This window comes from Lolium rigidum, chromosome 6 (assembly GCF_022539505.1).
Source record: "Lolium rigidum isolate FL_2022 chromosome 6, APGP_CSIRO_Lrig_0.1, whole genome shotgun sequence".
Taxonomy (NCBI): Eukaryota; Viridiplantae; Streptophyta; class Magnoliopsida; order Poales; family Poaceae; genus Lolium; species Lolium rigidum.
This window is the reverse complement of record NC_061513.1, coordinates 118652265-118670205: the sequence shown is the minus strand read 5'-3', so window position 1 is coordinate 118670205 and position 17941 is coordinate 118652265.

The following is a 17941-nucleotide window of genomic DNA, read 5'->3' as shown; positions in this document are numbered from 1 at the left end:
TGGCCAAGACACCATCTTCGACTATAACGACTTTCCAAGGGTACGAGATAATGGGAATACATTTTACACCATCGCCCAAGATAAAAAGAGCACCAACCAAAACAGTGGTGTCCGCTTTGATGCAGCAACCGAGAATGGGAAAAAGGTCACATATTATGGTTACATAGAGGAGATATGGGAACTTGACTATGGACCCTCCTTTAAGGTCCCTTTGTTCGGTGCAAATGGTTCAAGCTAACGGGAGGTGGGGTAAAGGTGGACCAGCAATACGGAATGACAATGGTGGATTTCAACAATCTTGGTTACCTTGACGAACCATTCGTCCTAGCGAAAGATGTCGCTCAGGTTTTCTATGTGAAGGACATGAGTAGCAAACCGAGGAAACGGAAAGATAAGAAAACGATCAGTACATCATGCGATGATCCAAAGCGCCACATTGTTCTTTCAGGGAAAAGAAACATCGTGCGAGTGGAGGGCAAGATAGACATGTCAGAAGATTATAATATGGCTTAATCGTATTAATCGTAAGCATTAAGTTAAATGATGAGGATGCTCCATGGATACGGCTTAATCGTAAGCAAGCAGGGACACAAGGGAACAAATAATGTGTAATAATTTATTGTACCAAACTTTGTTGAATGGATCATGTGAATTATATTATCTGTGATGTGTTTGGTGTCCATTTTCGAATGATTCGATTGATTCGAGATACCACTGATGATATATGAAATTTGGAGTGACTAAGTCATACTCATGCCTAGGCGTATAATGGGAAAAGGACTAGAGGAGCCGTAATTGCATGGGATTTGGTGGATCTAGCATTGCCGAAATTGATTGGCCATGACATAAATACCACTGATGATACATGAAATTTGGTGTGAATTAGTCATACTCCTGCCTAGGCGTATAATATGCATACTCGTAGTCTTCATAGTCGCTGCCGTTGTACTGGTAGTCGTCACCTTCTAAGTTGCCGCCGTTGTCGTCGCTGCTGTCGTCGGGCGGCGCTCGTGGCTCGAACTGAGGGTAGCGCAGGCGGGGGATATCGCCAGCCGTGATGTAGTCCATGACGCTCTGTAGAGTCCGACCATACCACCATAGCCGACGGCCGGCCTCGTGGAAGTTTCCAGGAGGCAGACCGTCCTCCTCATACCTGGCGAGCGCCCTGTCACGCCGATTGATGAAGAAAGCGTCCCAAGTATGCTGGTTATCAGGATGCCAGCGGGGATTCATCCGCTGCTCCGGCGTGAGATCGAGGTAGTAGTGGTTCGTGATGGCCGCCCGGCGCGCAGTACCCTGAGGGACGGGAGGGACCGACACGCCTCTGGCGCTTAGGCTCCAGTCGGTGGGGACGCGGTAGCCCGGTGGGCAAGGGTAGTTCGAGGCGCAAAGCTCCTCCACCTGCTGGTAGGTTAGAGTGGGTGCGGTGGAAGCCATGAGAGAGTGATGAGAGATTGTAGAGATGTGATAATGCTGGCCAAGCCGGGCTACATATATGTAGTGAGAAATGGCGGGAAAATGGGAGCGGGAAGACGGGGAGGCGGGAAGAAAGTGGCGGGAAGACAGGGAAGAAATGGCGGGAAGAAGAGGAGGAATCCAAAGCTGGTCATCTAACCTTTAGTCCCGGCTGGTGGGTGCAACCGGGACTAAATGTGGTTTTTGTGTCATCTAAGAAAACTGTCGGTGGGATATGGACGTTTGGGTAAGCTTTAGTCCCGGCTGGAGGGTGCAACCGTGACTAAAGCTGTCGGCAGGATAAGGACGCGTGGGTAGCGCACGACGCTCTATCGGAGGAACAAGACAAAGTAGAAGCATCGATACGCGGGAAGATAGAGGCGTGAAGAAATGGCGGGAAGACATAGGCGGGAAAGAACTGGCGGGAAGACGGGCCGGGAAGAACTTGTGGGAAGATAGAGGCGGCCGGGAAGAACTTCTCTGAATTTTTTGATATATTATTTGTATTTTTAAGATTTTGAAATGAATTAGTTCTATTTTCTGAATTTTTTGATATATTATTTGTATTTTTAACATTTTGCATTGAATTAGTTTTATTTTTTTTTAATTTTTTGATATATTATTTGTATTTTTAAGATTTTGAAATGAATTAGTTTTATTTTTCTGAATTTTTTGATACATTATTTGTATTTTTTAGATTTTGAAATGAATTAGTTTTATTTTTTGAATTTTTTGATATGTTATTTGTATTTTTAAGATTTTGAAATGAATTAGTTTTATTTTTCTGAATTTTTTCATATATTATTTGTATTTTTAAGATTCAGAAATGAATTAGTTTTATTTTTCTGAATTTTTTCATATATTATTTGTATTTTGAAGATTCGGAAATGAATTAGTTTTATTTTTCTGAATTTTTTCATATATTATTTGTATTTTGAAGATTCAGAAATTAAAAGAATTTTAAAAAACATCTTTAGTCGCGGTTGGCCAGGGTGTCTCGGCGGGAACCGCTGGAATTCGCCGAAAAGACCTTTAGTCGCGGTTGGTGTGGCCCCTGACTATAAATTTCGCGCGCAGCCCTGGCGCGTTTTCACTTCTTCTTCCTCTCGATCCTGTCTCGAAACCGCCGACGCTCGCCTCGCCGCCACCGTCTGTCGCCTCGCCTCACCGCCGTCGTCTGTCGCAGCCTCGCCTCGCCTCGCTGTCGTCTGTCACCGCCTCGCCGTCGTCTGTCGCCTCCGTACGTCGTCGTCTCTCTCGCCGCGCGCGCGCCGGCCGCCGTGTTCTTCCCCGCCGCCGCCAGACGCCGCCCGCACGCGCCTCCGCACGCGCCTCCGCACGCGCCGCCAGACACGCCGCCGCCCGACGCGCCTCCGCACACGCCGCCGGACGACGCGCCGCGCGCGTCCGCACGTACGGGAGAGGGGCGCCGGCCGCCGGGCCACAGAGATGAGGGCCACAGAGAAAGGAGGGCCGGATTTTTTTCTTTTTTTTTGTTCTTTTTAATTTTAACTAGTTAATTAGTTTAACAAAAACGGTAAATTAACAAAAAAAAAGTAAAACTTGATAATTAACAAAAAAAAGTAAAACTTGATGTGAGCTATATATATATATATGTTAATTATAATTACGCTATTAACAAAACAATGTTAAGGAGGGGGCACCGATCGACCCCGCGTGTACCCGCAGGGGGCGCCGCGCGACCCTCTCGCGCGCCAGAGAGAAAGGAGGGACCGCCACCGCCACCGTCACCGCCACCGCCCTTTGGCCACCGACCGCCCCCTCCGTATACGCGCGGGTTTTTTTGGTTTTTTACGAGAGAGAGATCAGCACCGCCACCGTCACCGCCACCGCCCTTGCGCCACCGCCATTTCGCCACCGCCACCGGTCTCTCGGTCACGCGGTCACTGCGAGACGAGGTCGATCGTCCGCATATACACATCTAATACGCGTCCCCCTCTCGCCTCCCTCGTCTCCCTCTCTCTTTAATGTAGAAGAGATGTGATAATGCTGGCATATACACAATTAATTAGTTTTTACTACATGTTTTCAGGAGTGACACATATGGCGGACGATAGAGCCGACCCGATTAGGGATAACTATAATCCGGAAGCCGAGGCACATCTTTTCGGCATCATAAATAGCGACATTCTTTATGTGCCGCCCCAAGAAGATGAAGAAGAGGATATCTCTTCTTATCTGAACCTTGGCGGTGAAGATGAAGGTCGTCAGCAAGGTGATGACGAAGGAACGGGCACTGTTTATGGAGGTGAACCGTCGACAAACACCTCCGGCGATGTTGATAAGCAATTAGCAATCACCACCTCCGGCGAGGTATATATATACATCGAGCCTCTGGTGATACAAATTTACCGATTTCAATAAATATGTGTATTAACTCGACTCTCTTTCTTATTTTAGCCCTCGGCCAGCGGATCGTCGAAAAAATCGGTGAAGACAAAGCGTGGCAAAACCAAGACGCTGAAACAAGGAGTAATATATACCATTGATGTTATCGAGTCCAAAAGGCAAGCCGCTGGAGCCCGAAGAGGCGTACACCAAGTTCATCAACCAATGCGGAGTCGTTGTTAGAGACGAGTGTCCCGATCACCGTCCGGGAATGGCATGAGCCGGTGAAGGCACGTGTTGGTTCCGGTTTCGTCGGCAAGAGAAAGAAAAAGGAATCTTTGGAGAACGCTTATGGAGCATTTCGTTCTACCTCCGGAATACCGCAAAAATGATGAATTCGGTAACGACGATCCGGAGGGACGTAAGAGGAGGAGGCTGGTCAAAGAGTTCGCTCTTCAGAAGATGGCCACAGCATACCGGACATACAAGAAAAATTTAGCGGCTCAATATGTCGAGAAGGGGAAGACTCCTGATTTCACTAGGACGGTATGAGAAGGCTGAAAGATGATTGGCCCGAATTTGTGAGGCAAAAGAAATCGAGAGGAATTCAAGGCCATATCGGATAAAAATAAGGCAAATGCGGCTAAGAAGCGAGTACAATCATATTATGGGGCCGGGAGGATACCGCCTTTCGAGCCTAAGTGGCGAGAAGATGGAGGATGACCCGAGGGCGCGAGGAATCCCTCTAGGTACCGATGGGTGGGACCCTAGGGCCAAAAGCTGGTGGTACGGGCATGGGGGAACGCTAGACCCGGTGACAGGGGAGTGTACCCACCGAGACACAAAGTTTAAACCCACCCAAGCCCTTATTGACACAATGAGGGATGCTCAAGAGGGGAAGATCAAGTTCAACAGAGAGAATGACCAGCTGACAAGAGCCCTCGGGAATCCTGAACACGGAGGACGTGTACGTGGCAAAGGCGTCATTTCGTGGGAAGAAGGGTTTTCCCAGGAAATGACCCCTATAGTTACAGAAGCCGTAAGAGAAAGGCGGATCGGGAAAAAGATGAGCTGGCGCGGTTGGCATCGAAATTCAATGAGATGAAGAAAACCGTGGATGTACTAGTAAAAGAAAGAGAGTGATACGTGATGGCGTGTAACTCACACGTTCGTTGGGAACCCCAAGAGGAAGGTATGATGCGCACAGCAGCAAGTTTTCCCTCAGAAAGAAACCAAGGTTTATCGAACCAGGAGGAGCCAAGAAGCACGTTGAAGGTTGATGGCGGCGGGATGTAGTGCGGCGCAACACCGGGGATTCGGCGCCAACGTGGAACCTGCACAACACAACCAAAGTACTTTGCCCCAACGAAACGGTGAGGTTGTCAATCTCACCGGCTTGCTTGTAACAAAGGATTAACCGTATTGTGTGGAAGATGATTGTTTGCGAGAAAACGATGAGAACGAGTATTGCGAGTAGATTGAATTTCGGTAAAGAGAATTGGACCGGGGTCCACGGTTCACTAGAGGTGTCTCTCCCATAAGACAAACGGCATGTTGGGTGAACAAATTACGGTTGGGCAATTGACAAATAAAGAGGGCATGACCATGCACATACATATCATGATGAGTATAGTGAGATTTAATTGGGCATTACGACAAAGTACATAGACCGCCATCCAAGCTGCATCTATGCCTAAAAAGTCCACCTTCGGGTTATCATCCGAACCCCTTCCGGTATTAAGTTGCAAAGCAACAGACAATTGCATTAAGTATGGTGCGTAATGTAATCAACAACTACATCCTTAGACATAGCATCAATGTTTTATCCCTAGTGGCAACGAGCACAACACAACCTTAGAACTTTACGTCCATTGTCCCGGGTGTCAATGCGGGCATGAACCCACTATCGAGCATAAGTACTCCCTCTTGGAGTTACAAGCATCTACTTGGCCAGAGCATCTACTAGTAACGGAGAGCATGCAAGATCATAAACAACACATAGATATAACTTTGATAATCAACATAACAAGTATTCTCTATTCATCGGATCCCAACAAACGCAACATATAGAATTACGGATAGATGATCTTGATCATGTTAGGCAGCTCACAAGATCCGACAATGATAGCACAATGGGGAGAAGACAACCATCTAGCTACTGCTATGGACCCATAGTCCGGGGGTAGACTACTCACACATCACTCCGGAGGCGACCATGGCGGCGTAGAGTCCTCCGGGAGATGATTCCCCTCTCCGGTAGGGTGCGGAGAGCGATCTCCTGGATCCCCGAGATGGGATCGGCGTTGGCGGCGTCTGCGGAAGGTTTTCCGTATCGTGGCTCTCGGTGCGGGGGTTTCGTCACGGAGGCTTTAAGTAGGCGGAAGGGCAAGTCGGGAGGGGGCACGGGGCCCCACACCATAGGGCGGCGCGGCCAAGGGGGGGCCGCGCCGCCCTAGGGTTTGGGCACCCTGTGGCCCCACTTTGTTTCGTCTTCGGACTTCTGGAAGCTTCGTGGAAAAATAGGCCCCTGGGCGTTGATTTCGTCCAATTCCGAGAATATTTCCTTACTAGGATTTCTGAAACCAAAAACAGCGAAAACGACAGCGGCACTTCGGCATCTTGTTAATAGGTTAGTTCCGGAAAATGCACGAATATGACATAAAGTGTGCATAAAACATGTAGATAACATCAATAATGTGGCATGGAACATAAGAAATTATCGATACGTCGGAGACGTATCAGCATCCCCAAGCTTAGTTACTGCTCGTCCCGAGCGAGGTAAAACGATAACACGGATAATTTCGGAGTGACATGCCATCATAATCTTGATCATACTATTTGTAAAGCATATGTAGTGAATGCAGCGATCAAAACAATGTATATGACATGAGTAAACAAGTGAATCATAAAGCAAAGACTTTTCATGAATAGCACTTCAAGACAAGCATCAATAAGTCTTGCATAAGAGTTAACTCATAAAGCAATAATTCAAAGTAAAGGCATTGAAGCAACACAAAAGAAGATTAAGTTTCAGCGGTTGCTTTCAACTTGTAACATGTATATCTCATGGATATTGTCAACATAGAGTAATATAATAAGTGCAATAAGCAAGTATGTAGGAATCAATGCACGGTTCACACAAGTGTTTGCTTCTTGAGGTGGAGAGAAATAGGTGAACTGACTCAACATTGAAAGTAAAAGAATGGTCCTCCATAGAGGAAAAGCATCGATTGCTATATTTGTGCCAGAGCTTTGATTTTGAAAACATGAAACAATTTTGTCAAAGGTAGTAATAAAGCATATGTATCATGTAAATTATATCTTACAAGTTGCAAGCCTCATGCATAGTGTACTAATAGTGCCCGCACCTTGTCCTAATTAGCTTGGACTACCGGATCATCACAATGCACATGTTTTGACCAAGTGTCACAAAGGGGTACCTCTATGCCGCTTGTACAAAGGTCTAAGGAGAAAGCTCGCATTGGATTTCTCGCTATTGATTATTCTTCAACTTAGACATCCATACCGGGACAACATAGACAACGAGATAATGGACTCCTCTTTTATGCATAAGCATGTAACAACAATTAATAATTCTCTCATTTGAGATTGAGGATATATGTCCAAAACTGAAACTTCCACCATGGATCATGGCTTTAGTTAGCGGCCCAATGCTCTTCTCTAACAATATGCATGCTTAACCATAATGTGGTAGATCTCTCTTACTTCAGACAAGACGGATATGCATAGCAACTCACATGAAATTCAACAATGAATAGTTGATGGCGTCCCCAGTGAACATGGTTATCGCACAACAAGCAACTTAATAAGAGATAAAGTGCATAATTACATATTCAATACCACAATAGTTTTTAAGCTATTTGTCCCATGAGCTATATATTGCAAAGGTGAATGATGGAATTTTAAAGGTAGCACTCAAGCAATTTACTTTGGAATGGCGGAAAATACCATGTAGTAGGTAGGTATAGTGGACACAAATGGCATAGTGGTTGGCTCAAGTATTTTGGATGCATGAGAAGTATTCCCTCTCGATACAAGGTTTAGGCTAGCAAGGCTTATTTGAAACAAACACAAGGATGAACCGGTGCAGTAAAACTCACATAAAAGACATATTGAAAACATTATAAGACTCTACACCGTCTTCCTTGTTGTTCAAACTCAATACTAGAAATTATCTAGACCTTAGAGAAACCAAATATGCAAACCAAATTTTAGCATGCTCTATGTATTTCTTCATTAATGGGTGCAAAGTATATGATGCAAGAGCTTAATCATGAGCACAACAATTGCCAAGTATCACATTACCCAAGACATTAATAGCAATTACTACATGTATCATTTTCCAATTCCAACCATATAACAATTTAACGAAGGAGAAACTTCGCCATGAATACTATGAGTAGAAACCAAGGACATACTTGTCCATATGCTACAGCGGAGCGTGTCTCTCTCCCATAAAGTGAATGCTAGGATCCATTTTATTCAAACAAAACAAAAAACAAAAACAAACCGACGCTCCAAGCAAAGCACATAAGATGTGATGGAATAAAAATATAGTTTCGGGGGAGGAACCTGATAATGTTGTCGATGAAGAAGGGGATGCCTTGGGCATCCCCAAGCTTAGACGCTTGAGTCTTCTTGATATATGCAGGGGTGAACCACCGGGGCTTCCCCAAGCTTAGAGCTTTCACTCTCCTTGATCATGTTGCATCATACTCCTCTCTTGATCCTTGAAAACTTCCTCCACACCAAACTCGAAACAACTCATTAGAGGGTTAGTGCACAATAAAAATTAACATATTCAGAGGTGACACAATCATTCTTAACACTTCTGGACATTGCATAATACTACTGGACATTAGTGGATCAAAGAAATTCATCCATCATAGCAAAAGAGGTAATGCGAAATAAAAGGCAGAATCTGTCAAAACAGAACAGTTCGTATTGACGAATTTTAAAATGGCACCAGACTTGCTCAAATGAAAATTCTCAAATTTAATGAAAGTTGCGTACATATCTGAGGATCATGCACGTAAATTGGCTTAATTTTCTGAGCTACCTACAGGGAGGTGGACCCAGATTCGTGACAGCAAAGAAATCTGGAACTGCGCAGTAATCCAAATCTAGTACTTACTTTTCTATCAAAGACTTTACTTGGCACAACAAAATACTAAACTAAGATAAGAAGAGGTTGCTACAGTAGTAAACAACTTCCAAGACACAAAATAAAAACAAAGTACTGTAGGTAAAAACATGGGTTGTCTCCCATAAGCGCTTTTCTTTAACGCCTTTCAGCTAGGCGCAGAAAGTGTGTATCAAGTATTATCGAGAGACGGTGTGTCAACCTTACCTTGGGCTTTACCCTTACCTTTCTTATTGTTTTTCTTTCCCTTTGGTTTAGGAAATATATGATTTCCCCCCGGTATAGAGGTGAATTTCAGAGTGCCTTCTCCCACATCAATGACTGCTCCCAATAGTTTCGGCAGGGACCTTCCGAGTGTGATTTTTCCTGTTTCAATAACAAGATAATCAATGGATATTGTTCTTCCAAGAATGGTTGTATGCACACCTGCGGCTATTCCCTTAGGAATTATAATAGAGTTATCAATGAGAGTTATTTCTTCTCCTCCTTCATCGACTCCCCAAAGTTTCAAAGATTTATAAATACTTTCGAGGCATAAGGCAAAATTCATACATAATATCACGAGTAGGCATGGAGAGTTCGATCACCGATAACAATTTTAACGATAGGATCCCACAATGAAAGTTTAGAGTTCACTAAAACTTGTTCAAGACGATTACGAACGTGGCAATAGTTATCATCCAAGCGAGATGTACTTATCTCGAGATTGTTTAATCTACTATATATGCTAGTGAGGGCTGAATCAAAGTTATTAGCTGAATCATGTGATGCAACCAACTTCTTTATGGCATTAAAAGCTTGATCCCCATTGCAATGAAGGAAATCTCCTCCCACTAAAGTATCCAAAGCATATCTATAGCGAACCATAAGACCAAAATAAAAATTACTAAGGAGCAAACTTAGAGTCATTTGAGGTTCGGTTTTACGATAAGAAGTAAAAATTCTAGACCAAGCATCCTTAAAACTCTCCTCATCCCCTTGTTTAAAAGTGAAGACTAATTCTTCGAGCGAAGAAGTAACAGGTTCAGAGCTAGACATGGTAACAAAAGTAACTAATTTTTTGTATTTTTAATATAGAGTGCAAGACAATAAATAAAGCAAACTAGATAAAGTAAATGCAAGTAACTAATTTTTTTGTGTTTTTGATATAGCAAACAAGATAGCAAATAAAGTAAAACTAGCAACTAATTTTTTTGTATTTTGATTTAGTGCAGCAAACAAAGTAGTAAATAAAACTAAGCAAGACAAAAACAAAGTAAAGAGATTGAGAAGTGGAGACTCCCCTTGCGGCGTGTCTTGATCTCCCCGGCAACGAGCGCCGGAAATCTAGCTTGATGGCGTGTAACTCACACGTTCGTTGGGAACCCCAAGAGGAAGGTATGATGCGCACAGCAGCAAGTTTTCCCTCGAGAAAGAAACCAAGGTTTATCGAACCAGGAGGAGCCAAGAAGCACGTTGAAGGTTGATGGCGGCGGGATGTAGTGCGGCGCAACACCGGGGATTCCGGCGCCAACGTGGAACCTGCACAACACAACCAAAGTACTTTGCCCCAACGAAACGAGTGAGGTTGTCAATCTCACCGGCTTCTCTGTAACAAAGGATTAACCGTATTGTGTGGAAGATGATTGTTTGCAGAAAATAGTAGAACAAGTATTGCGGTAGATTGAATTTCGGTAAAGAGAATTGGACCAGGGGTCCACGGTTCACTAGAGGTGTCTCTCCCATAAGACAAACGACATGTTGGGTGAACAAATTACGAGTTGGGCAATTGACAAATAAAGAGGGCATGACCATGCACATACATATCATGATGAGTATAGTGAGATTTAATTGGGCATTACGACAAAGTACATAGACCGCCATCCAATCGCATCTATGCCTAAAAAGTCCACCTTCGGGTTATCATCCAGAACCCCTTCCGGTATTAAGTTGCAAAGCAACGAGACAATTGCATTAAGTATGGTGCGTAATGTAATCAACAACTACATCCTTAGACATAGCATCAATGTTTTATCCCTAGTGGCAACGACACAACACAACCTTAGAACTTTTACGTCACTCGTCCCGAGTGTCAATGCGGGCATGAACCCACTATCGAGCATAAGTACTCCCTCTTGGAGTTACAAGCATCTACTTGGCCGGAGCATCTACTAGTAACGGAGAGCATGCAAGATCATAAACAACACATAGATATAACTTTGATAATCAACATAACAAGTATTCTCTATTCATCGGATCCCAACAAACGCAACATATAGAATTACAGATAGATGATCTTGATCATGTTAGGCAGCTCACAAGATCCGACAATGATAGCACAATGGGGAGAAGACAACCATCTAACTACTGCTATGGACCCATAGTCCAGGGGTAGACTACTCACACATCACTCCGGAGGCGACCATGGCGGCGTAGAGTCCTCCGGGAGATGATTCCCCTCTCCGGCGAGGGTGCGAAGGCGATCTCCTGGATCCCCAGAGATGGGATCGGCGTTGGCGGCGTCTCGGAAGGTTTTCCGTATCGTGGCTCTCGGTGCCGGGGGTTTCGTCACGGAGGCTTTAAGTAGGCGGAAGGGCAAGTCGGGGAGGGGCACGGGGGCCCCACACCATAGGCCGGCGCGGCCAGGGGGGCCGCGCCGCCCTAGGGTTTGGGCACCACTGTGGCCCCACTTCGTTTCGTCTTCGGACTTACGGAAGCTTCGTGGAAAAATAGGCCCACAGGCGTTGATTTCGTCCAATTCAGAGAATATTTCCTTACTAGGATTTACGAAACCAAAAACGAGCGAGCAAGACAGCGGCACTTCGGCATCTTGTTAATAGGTTAGTTCCAGAAAATGCACGAATATGACATAAAGTGTGCATAAAACATGTAGATAACATCAATAATATGGCATCGAACATAAGAAATTATCGATACGTCGGAGACGTATCAATACGTCTCCGACGTATCGATAATTTCTTATGTTCCATGCCACATTATTGATGATATCTACATGTTTTATGCACACTTTATGTCGATACGTCTCCGACGTATCGATAATTTCTTATGTTCCATGCCACATTATTGATGTTATCTACATGTTTTATGCACACTTTATGTCATATTCGTGCATTTTCTGGAACTAACCTATTAACAAGATGCCGAAGAGCCGGTTCTGTTTTCTAGCTTGTTTTTGGTTTCGAAATCCTAGTAACGAAATATTCTCGGAATCGGACGAAATCAACGCCCGAGGTTCCTATTTTGCCGGGAAGCATCCGGAACACACGAGAACCGCCGGAGAGGGGGCACGGGGCCACCAAACCCTAGGCCGGCGCGGCCAAGGGGGCCGCGCCCCCTATAGTGTGGGCCCCCGAAGTCCACCGACCTTGCCCTTCCGCCTATTTAAAGCCTCCGTCGCGAAAACCACGATACGTTGGACGAAACCAGAGAAAACCTTCCCGAGCCGCCGCCATCGCGAAGCCAAGATGCGGGGACGGGAGTCTCGTTCCGGCAGCCGCCGGGACGGGGAAGTGCCCCGGAAGGCTCCTCCATCGACACCACCGCCATCTTCATCAACGCTGCTTGTCTCCCATGAGGAGGGAGTAGTTCTCCATCGAGGCTCGGGGCTGTACCGGTAGCTATGTGGTTCATCTCTCTCCTATGTACTTCAATACAATAATCTCATGAGCTGCCTTACATGATTGAGATTCATATGATGATGCTTGTAATCTAGATGTCGTTATGCTAGTCAAGTGAATTTTACTTATGTGATCTCCGGAGACTCCTTGTCCCACGTGTGTAAAGGTGACAGTGTGTGCACCGTGTGAGTCTCTTAGGCTATATTTCACAGAATACTTATTCACTATTATGAATGGCATAGTGAAGTGCTTATTTATATCTCTTTATGATTGCAATGTGTTTTGTATCACAATTTATCTATGTGCTACTCTAGTGATGTTATTAAAGTAGTTCTATTCCTCCTGCACGGTGTAATGGTGACAGTGTGTGCATCCGTGTTAGTACTTGGCGTAGGCTATGATTATGATCTCTTGTAGATTATGAAGTTAACTATTGCTATGATAGTATTGATATTATCTATGCCTCCTTTCTTAGCATGAAGGTGACAGTGTGCATGCTATGTTAGTACTTGGTTTAGTCGTATTGATCTTTCATGCACTCTAAGGTTATTTAAATATGAACATTGAATTGTGGAGCTTGTTAACTCCGGCATTGAGGGTTCGTGTAATCCTACGCAATGTGTTCATCACCCAACAAAAGAGTGTATAGTATGCATTTATCTATTCTGTTATGTGATCAAAGTTGAGAGTGTCCACTAGTGAAAGTGTAATCCCTAGGCCTTGTTCCTAAATACTGCTATCGCTTGTTTACTGTTTTACTACGTTACTACTGCTTGTTTACTGTCCTGGGCAAAGCACTTTTCTGGTGCCGTTGCCACTGCTCATATATATTTATACCACCTGTATTTCACTATCTCTTCGCCGAACTAGTACACCTATTAGGTGTGTTGGGGACACAAGAGACTTCTTGCTTTGTGGTTGCGGGGTTGCATGAGAGGGATATCTTTGACCTCTTCCTCCCTGAGTTCGATAAACCTTGGGTGATCCACTTAAGGGAAAACTTGCTGCTGTTCTACAAACCTCTGCTCTTGGAGGCCCAACACTGTCTACGAGGAAAAGGAGGGGCGTAGACATCAAGCTATTTTCACGGCGCCGTTGCCGGGGAGGAAAGGTAAAAGGTAATCACACTCCGGATCTCGGCTACTAAGCTATTTTCCGGCGCCGTAAGTACTCAAAGCTATTTCCTTTAGATCCTGCAATTGCAACTTTTTGTTTCTTGTTTACACTAGTTTGGCATAATGGACAACAATGAGCTTTTTATTCTATTTCCTGAGTTAAGACATGGATGGTTTGATCCGAAAATTAAAAAACCCATGGAACATGTTAGCATGAATACTTTGAACACCATTATTGCTAAAAATATGGAAAATTCTAAGCTTGGGGAAGCTGGTTTGCATGATATTTTTAGTCCCCCAAGCATTGAGGAGAAAATTTTCTTTGATGATACTTTGCCTCCTATTTATGATGATTATAATGATAGTGGTCTTTTGGTGCCACCTACGAGAGTAAATTTTGTTGTGATTATACTATGCCTCTTACACTTGATGAGAATAATAATGATAGCTACTTTGTTGAATTTGCTCCCACTACAACTAATAAGAATGATTATGCTTATGTGGAGAGAAATGATAATTTTATGCATGAGACTCATGATAAGAATGTTTCATTTGATAGTTATATTGTTGAGTTTGCTCATGACACTACTGAAAGTTATTATGAGAGAGGAAAATATGGTTGTAGAAATATTCATGTTACTAAAACACCTCTCTATGTGCTGAAATTTTTGAAGCTACACTTGTTTTATCTTCCTATGCTTGTTACTTTGCTCTTCATGAACTTGTTTATTTACAAGATTCCTTTGCATAGGAAGCATGTTAGACTTAAATGTGTTTTGAATTTGCCTCTTGATGCCCTCTTTTGCTTCAAATACTATTTCTTGCGAGTGCATCATTAAAACTGCTGAGCCCATCTTAACGGCTATAAAGAAAGAACTTCTTGGGAGATAACCCATGTGTTATTTTGCTACAGTACTTTGTTTTATATTTGTGTCTTGGAAGTTGTTTACTACTGTAGCAACCTCTCCTTATCTTAGTTTTGTGTTTTGTTGTGCCAAGTGAAGCCTCTAATCGAAGGTTGATACTAGATTTGGATTTCTGCGCAGAAACAGATTTCTATCTGTCACGAATCTGGGCTGTTTTCTCTGTAGGTAACTCAGAAAAATAAGCCAATTTACGTGCATGTTCCTCAGATATGTACGCAACTTTCATTAGTTTTGAGTTTTCTGATCTGAGCAACGGAAGTATTTATTAAAAATTCGTCTTTACGGACTGTTCTGTTTTGACAGATTCTGCCTTTTATTTCGCATTGCTTCTTTTGCTGTGTTGGGTGGATTTCTTTGTTCCATTACCTTCCAGTAGCTTTGAGCAATGTCCAGAAGTGTTAAGAATGATTGTGTCACCTCTGAACATGTGAGTTTTTGATTATGTACTAACCCCTCTAATGAAGTTTATGAGAAGTTTGGTGTGAAGGAAGTTTTCAAGGGTCAAGAGAGGAGGATGATATACTATGATCAAGAAGAGTGAAAGCTCTAAGCTTGGGGATGCCCCGGTGGTTCACCCCTGCATATATCAAGAAGACTCAAGCGTCTAAGCTTGGGGATGCCCAAGGCATCCCCTTCTTCATCGACAACATTATCAGGTTCCTTCTCTTGAAACTATATTTTTATTCGGTCACATCTTATGTGCTTTACTTGGAGCGTCTGTATGATTTTATTTTTGTTTATGTTTGAATAAATTGGATTACATCATGCTTGTGTGGGAGAGAGACACGCTCCGCTGTTGCATATCAACACATGTGTTCTTAGCTTTTAGTATTCATGGCGAAGTTTCTTCTTCGTTAAATTGTTATATGGTTGGAATTGGAAAATGATACATGTAGTAATTGCTATAATGTCTTGGGTAATGTGATACTTGGCAATTGTTCTGCTCATGCTTAAGCTCTTGCATCATATGCTTTGCACCCATTAATGAAGAAATACATAGAGCATGCTAAAATTTGGTTTGCATATTTGGTCTCTCTAAGGTCTAGATAATTTCTAGTATTGAGTTTGAACAACAAGGAAGACGGTGTAGAGTCTTATAATGTTTACAATATGTCTTTTATGTGAGTTTTGCTGCACCGTTCATCCTTGTGTTTGTTTCAAATAACCTTGCTAGCCTAAACCTTGTATCGAGAGGGAACACTTCTCATGCATCCAAAATACTTGAGCCAACCACTATGCCATTTGTGTCCACCATACCTACCTACTACATGGTATTTCTCCTCCATTCCAAAGTAAATTGCTTGAGTGCTACCTTTAAAATTCCATCATTCACCTTTGCAATATATAGCTCATGGGACAAATAGCTTAAAAACTATTGTGGTATTGAATATGTACTTATGCACTTTATCTCTTATTAAGTTGCTCGTTGTGCGATAACCATGTTCATTGGGGACGCCATCAACTACCTTTTGTTGAATTTCATGTGAGTTGCTATGCATGTTCGTCTTGTACGAAGTAAGAGCGATCTACCACCTTATGGTTAAGCATGCATATTGTTAGAGAAGAACATTGGGCCGCTAACTAAAGCCATGATCCATGGTGGAAGTTTCAGTTTTGGACATATATCCTCAATCTCATATGAGAAAATTATTAATTGTTGTTACATGCTTATGCATAAAAGAGGAGTCCATTATCAGTTGTCTATGTTGTCCCGGTATGGATGTCTAAGTTGAGAATAATCAATAGCGAGAAATCCAATGCGAGCTTTCTCCTTAGACCTTTGTACGAGCGGCATAGAGGTACCCCTTTGTGACACTTGGTTAAAACATGTGCATTGCGATGATCCGGTAGTCCAAGCTAATTAGGACAAGGTGCGGGCACTATTAGTATACTATGCATGAGGCTTGCAACTTGTAAGATATAATTTACATGATACATATGCTTTATTACTACCGTTGACAAAATTGTTTCATGTTTTCAAAATCAAAGCTCTAGCACAAATATAGCAATCGATGCTTTTCCTCTATGGAGGACCATTCTTTTTACTTTTATGTTGAGTCAGTTCACCTATTTCTCTCCACCTCAAGAAGCAAACACTTGTGTGAACTGTGCATTGATTCCTACATATTTGCATATTGCACTTATTATATTGCTTTGCATTGATAACTATCCATGAGATATACATGTTACAAGTTGAAAGCAACCGCTGAAACTTAATCTTCCTTTGTGTTGCTTCAATGCCTTTACTTTGAATTATTGCTTTATGAGTTAACTCTTATGCGAGACTTATTGATGCTTGTCTTTAAGTACTATTCATGAAAAGTCTTTGCTATATGATTCACTTGTTTACTCATGTCATATACATTGTTTTGATCGCTGCATTCACTACATATGCTTTACAAATAGTATGATCAAGGTTATGATGGCATGTCACTCCGGAAATTATCTTTGTTATCGTTTTACCTGCTCGGGACGAGCGGAACTAAGCTTGGGGATGCCGATACGTCTCCGACGTATCGATAATTTCTTATGTTCCATGCCACATTATTGATGATATCTACATGTTTTATGCACACTTTATGTCATATTCGTGCATTTTCCGGAACTAACCTATTAACAAGATGCCGAAGTGCCGGTTCTGTTTTACGCTGTTTTTGGTTTCAGAAATCCTAGTAACGAAATATTCTCGGAATCGGACGAAATCAACGCCCGGGTTCCTATTTTGCCCGGAAGCATCCGAACACACGAGAACCGCCGAGAGAGGGGCACGGGGCCACCAAACCCTAGGCCGGCGCGGCCAAGGGGGGGCCCGCGCCCCCCTATAGTGTGGGCCCCCCAGAAGTCCACCGACCTTGCCCTTCCGCCTATTTAAAGCCTCTGTCGCGAAAACCCTGATACGTTGGACGAAACCAGAGAAAACCTTCCAGAGCCGCCGCCATCGCGAAGCCAAGATCTGGGGGACAGGAGTCTCTGTTCCGGCACGCCGCCGGGACGGGGAAGTGCTCCCGGAAGGCTCCTCCATCGACACCACCGCCATCTTCATCAATGCTGCTGTCTCCCATGAGGAGGGAGTAGTTCTCCATCGAGGCTCGGGGCTGTACCGGTAGCTATGTGGTTCATCTCTTTCCTATGTACTTCAATACAATAATCTCATGAGCTGCCTTACATGATTGAGATTCATATGATGATGCTTGTAATCTAGATGTCGTTATGCTAGTCAAGTGAATTTTACTTATGTGATCTCCGGAGACTCCTTGTCCCACGTGTGTAAAGGTGACGAGTGTGTGCACCGTGTGGGTCTCTTAGGCTATATTT